Source organism: Lemur catta, chromosome X (genome assembly GCF_020740605.2).
Source record: "Lemur catta isolate mLemCat1 chromosome X, mLemCat1.pri, whole genome shotgun sequence".
NCBI lineage: Eukaryota > Metazoa > Chordata > Mammalia > Primates > Lemuridae > Lemur > Lemur catta.
Window position 1 is genome coordinate 7,719,908 of NC_059155.1, and position 5,768 is coordinate 7,725,675.

Here is a 5,768-nt window from a genome sequence, read left to right on the forward strand (position 1 = left end):
GATTTTGGTATCTTGGTGTCTACTTTCTTTCTTAGTTGGTTTTAGATTACAGAAAGAGAGCTATTTCTACCTGCTATAATTACCCTGATAAAAGTGGCATCATAAGTACTATAAATGAAAAATCTGAATATGGAAAGGTATGTGCTGCGCTGAAGGCACTGTATTTGGTTGGAAGGTCTTTAGGGAAACCAGCTGCTAGAAATCCATTGTTGGATGGTCAGACTTAGTAAATCATTTAGGGGCATGAAGATATTGTTCAGAAATGTTTTCTGCCATGAGGGATAATGCATCTGGCTGTTTCCAAAGGGTTTATTTATGGCAAAACAAGCAAAATAAGTGATTTAGGTGGGAAGGAGAAGCTCTTGAATTTTTATTTCATAGAAAAGGTTTTAAGCTTTGAATGTGAAGTATTCTTCACCTCTTATCAAAACATTTAGGGTAGCCATATCTCCTCTGTGCCAATTCTATTTTTTATCTAGTAAAGTATGAAATATAACATTTCATTTTAAAGAAGTAGCTGTCCAAACATTCAGAATTGAGAAATATAATGATAGTACATGTGAAATAAATTATTTCCATCAAGTGTAATTTGCTGTCTCATGATGACCACAGCTCTTAGAATTATTCTTTGAAATAAAAGTTTATGCACACACACATTTAGAATCTTAGCACATTTTGTTGTAATGGCATGTTGCTATGTCTGCAACTCCAACTAGAATATCAGCTTCCAGAGAGCGAGGCTTCTGTCGTGTTCACCATTATACTCACAGGGCCCAGCACTTAACAGGTGCTATTTGTTGAATATATGAAAAATGACCTTATAGAAAGAAAACTCACTGTTAAAAGGTTAGTTCTACTAGTAATTCTTAAACTTGCAGAAGATGCTTTGTGAAATAATGTGTGTGTTTCTAAGGCCATACGTTTAAAATGTTTTTAACCTATCTTAAAAATAATGTATGGAATTTTAAAATTGAAACCACCAGTGGCTATGTGGAACTTTATAGAAATCACCTGTTTGCATTTTTCTTATTACATTTAAGGCAAGATAAGTTAATTTGTTTTGCAATATGTGTGAATCATCTCAAAATCATAATGGTATGAACCTCTTTGCTGCATATTTTTCTACAAGAACTTAAATTTTTCCCACTTTTTATTATGGACACTTTGGAACATATAAAAGTAAAGAATATAGTACAATGACCCTTCCATGTATTCATCACCCACCTATAACAATCATGACATTAATAGCTATACATGTTTTATCAATTATTGTGAAACAAATAGACCAAAATATAATTTTATTTTATCTCAGTATGTATCTCTAAAAGGTAACAATTCTTTTTAAAAAAGTCATAAGTACAATACCTCATCACATCAAAAATTAATAATTCTTCAATATTATCCAATATTTGGTAAATGTTCAAAATTTCCTTGTCTCAAGTATTTTACATTGGTTTGTTTGAGTCAATATCCATACGAGGTCCACATTGCGTTTGGATGATCTGTCTTTTAAGATTTACAGGTCCTCCTGGTTTTTTTTGTTTGCAGTATATTGATAACACTGAGTCATCTGTTTCCTAGTTCCCCACAGTCTGCTTCTCCTGTTGCCTGGGTCCCTGGGTCATGCCATGTATGGTGGTCATGGCTGCATATTTAACTCTACTTGTGTGACTTACCCACAGCAATGGAATGGTGACAGCAAAACCTAACCAAAGTGCCCTGTGCCCCTTTGGGTTGCTTGTTGGGGAGAGTGGCTGCCCAGTTCCTCTCCAGTGGGGTGGGGTTGTCTTTTGGCCTATCTGTTTTTCTTGTGAATATTGGTGAGGACAGCAAAGATTAATCAGCAAGTTGGTCTAAACTTCCTTGAGCAGGTTGTAGTAGATAATAGTCTGGCCTCAGATTCTATCCTGATCGTCCAAAATGAGATCTGTAGGTCCCTCCTGAAGTTTATTTCCAGCTAGTTGCTTCTGGGACCATGAGGGATATGGTTGAGGTCACTATTGCAGGTTGGCCTCATCCTGACACTAAAAGAATGGCCTTGAGTTCTGCCCACAGAGCAGGGCCACCATGCCCACTTGGAGTTGTGCAGAGCTGGTGTGGAGGTTGAACAATTGCACCGATGCACACCTCAGGTTTCAGTTTAGCTGAGCCATCAGTGAAGCAGGCTCAGGCATTTAGGGTAACCTCTGAATCGAGGCCCCATTGTACCAGTAGCTTTGCTTCGGGTGGTGAAGTGTGGGAGATAAAGTTCCCCCCAAAAAGAAAAGCTGCCACCCCTTCATGCAAAACCGAGATGATACTAGGACCAGGCATCTCCACTCTTGAATATATCATTTTCATTCCACTAGCGAGGCCTGTTTAGCTAAGCACGTATCTTCTGCAGTACCAGAGTCAGATAACATTCTGGGGATTCCTTTTTAGTAGTGGTGGGGCCGAAGTTTTTTTTCCTTGAGTGACTGAGGAGCGTTTTCACCGAAAAACTTGGCTTTGAATGTGTTAGTGGTTTCGGCTCCCCCTGCTGGCGGGAACCCAGTAACAACGCACTCGGGACTTCCAACTTCTCAACCATTAGGAGTGAAAGCTCCTCGCCTAGGGCCAATGCCGCCCCCCGCCTCTTCTCCCGGATTCCGCAGTGCCTGGACAACTTGCGGGCTCAGAGACCCGTTCTGTCTCCTGGGTCACGCTACAGACAGCTTCACCCTGTGTCCTCACCAGTTTGAGCTACCCTTTGGCCCAGTGTTCCTCCTGCAATAGGACTGGGTAGGATGGGTACCTGGAGCATGCTACAGCAGAGCTATGGCATTTGAGTCTCTCCTTCCTGAAAGTTCTCCCGGGAAAGGGGAAAGGGATCCAGGCCCACTTTCCTTTCCAGCGGCTGCCCGTTTGGGATCAACAGATGGAGTCCAATGTTTTCAGTCACCCCCACACTGTGTCCTCATTGCTGACACCTGAGCTTGGGGGACCCCCTGCCTGAGCAGCCCATTGTCATGAGTGTCATTGCCATTGTGATAACACCCTAACAAGACTCTCCTCTCAAATAGCCGCTTGTTTGTTCCAACCTCTCACCACTCAGCTTCCAGACATTTATTAACAGAAGGGTAGAGGTCTTAACTCCCCAACCTGGCCCACCACTTGGGCGAGAGCCCTTGCTACTGAATCTGGGCAGTTACTATCTCGTGGGTGCTGGCAGAACACCAGACAGGATTCAAGTTGGAGGACCGGATTCTACAAGGAATCAACTCTTAGAAAATCCCAGCAAACATGCTCTTGGGATTGGGTGCTTGTGGCTTTGAACAGCAGAGTTACTGTGTAGTTAACTATTGTAACAATGTTCTCTCCATGATCCTTTTGTTTGACGTTTGCCAGAAAGAGGGATATAACTAATGGTTGGATTCTTATTTGAAGCCTCTACTTTTGTACGGTCTTGGAAAATACAATAAACCTCTGCTTGAATAAAATGATACAGGGATGGATTTGAAGTTTCTGAGTATCATCAATGTTTTCATGATGATGTTTCTTCTCTGAGGGAAATTTGATTATAGCCAGTTTTGGACCCTGTAGAAAAATTTGCTGCTGTCTCTGCTCCCTCCACCAAATCATCAGCTTCATTTCTCTGTCATGAAGTCCAGTACGATTTCTAGGAAATCAGGTCCAGAACTAAAATACATTTTCTGCCCAGTTCTCTAAGAGATCACACTAACGTTTAAGTAATTGAGCAGAAAATCTATTTTAGTTCTGGACCTGATTTCCCAGAAGTCGTATGGTGTGGCTTACATCTGTGATGCTTTTATTTTTAAGGAATCAATTGATTTTAAGAACATTATTTTTCTAAAGAAAACAGTGTTGCACTTTTTCACATTTTTATAAAGCTGTGAAATCAGCTTATTGACTTGCCAAAATTATCTATCTTTTTGAATTTTAAAATGGAAAGAAATGACATGATTACCGAGAGCAGTGGTCCTCATCCTTGTTTGCACATGGGAATTACCTGTGAATTTTAAAAACTACTGATGCTTGGCTCCTCTAGAGATTCTGATTTCACTGGTCTGGGGTGCCATTGGGGCGGGCCTGAGGTTTTAAAACGTCTCAGACATTTCTAGCAACCACCCAAGACCGAGAACCACTGAAGTACAGAGTTGGAAGCTGGTGCTGATAAAGAGTTCTTCTGTTAACAAGTGATTACTTAACAGGCCTTTAAAACCTTTTAAATTAAGTACCATAAACCTCAGATGCCTTCTGGATACTGAGCACAAGTGTAATATTACGGTCTATTAAATGTTTTAGGAATCATGGAGTGGATGCAAGGAAGGGAGTTATTGTACTATGGCAAAATGGAAGAACAGGTTGTGGGGTAATGGAATATTCATATCATATCGCACTAAAGTATCACCCCATAAATGACTTACCCATTACAAAGGTAAAAACTACCTTTCCAGCTAAAAGGCCTGTCACTAACCAAGTGATGTAACTTAGAATCACTAATAGCCAACTTAGGGGCTTTATTTGGTCTCTAAAATAGGGGATGAGATCATAGTTCTTATCTTACTAGAGTTCTTTCCTGAAGACTGAGATTCACTGGTAATCTCAGTCTTAAACACATAAAATGCACGTGGTAAATGTTAAACTTTCCCTGATGGCTATTTTTCTGTATATCAATGATAACTAAGAATAAGACTTAAATCAACATCTTCCACTGAGGCAGAACCATTTAAAGGAAGGAACAATTGATTTGGAGCTTTCAAAACTCTAAAGTAATATACCTCAGGAAAAAAAAACATTTTAAACAGTCTGAAACTTGAGTAGTTAACGCAGTAAAAATAATTTTGTAATAAAACCAAAAAGATACCTATTTGATCATGTAGTGACACACAATGTAAATCCTAGCACTACTATCAATTGATAATTTTAAATGTAATTTAGATTTGTAGATGTTGTAAACATTACATGTACAATCTTTTATTAAATTGTTCTATTATAAACACAAAAGTTCGTTAAAATTATTTCATGGGAATTTAGTACTATTAGTCTACTTTGTGGATGAAACATCTCTAAGGCAGCATTTCCTCAAGTCCCTCTGGAGAACATTCCCCTGAAGAAATGCTGTCTGCAAAACAGGTTTAATTTGGCAAGGACTGCATACACTATTCCTTTCAGAAGAATCATAATTCATATTACCATGCAAAAATATCTGAAGTCTGACAGGAAAGAATCCTGTTTACTTGTGTCTAAACTAGCATTCCCTAAACTTAATCTGACTACGGGAACCTTTCTTTTCTCCCGTTACAGCAATTCCTGGAAACACTTTGGGGAATGCTGCTTTAAAGAAAACTGTTGGTCTCAAATAATAATGGTATTTGAACATCAGGACCTATCAGAATTTGTTCCTGCTCTTACATAGTTGGGGCAACGGTGGTTCTAGCACTCATTTGAGGAAAGCAAATGGCCTGTTGGATAGTGCCTCCTCCTACTCCATAAAGTGACAACTGTCAACAAGTTTCCTTCAGCAGCTTTGTGTTAATGTCCACATCCACCATAACAGGTTTTGATTATAAGGATATAAAGAATAGATAAATCACCTAAAAATTTTAATTCTCCTGCTGCCTGCCTGAGTTCCAATGAAATTGTTTTCTTCAGTTCCTTCATGATAAATTAGGGCTCATTAGACATTACAAGAATCATTTCTATGCCTTTCCTACCACTGATTGAACAAATATTAAGCACCACTGGCTAGGAACTGTGGTGGGGATGCAAAAGCAGAAAGAAATGCT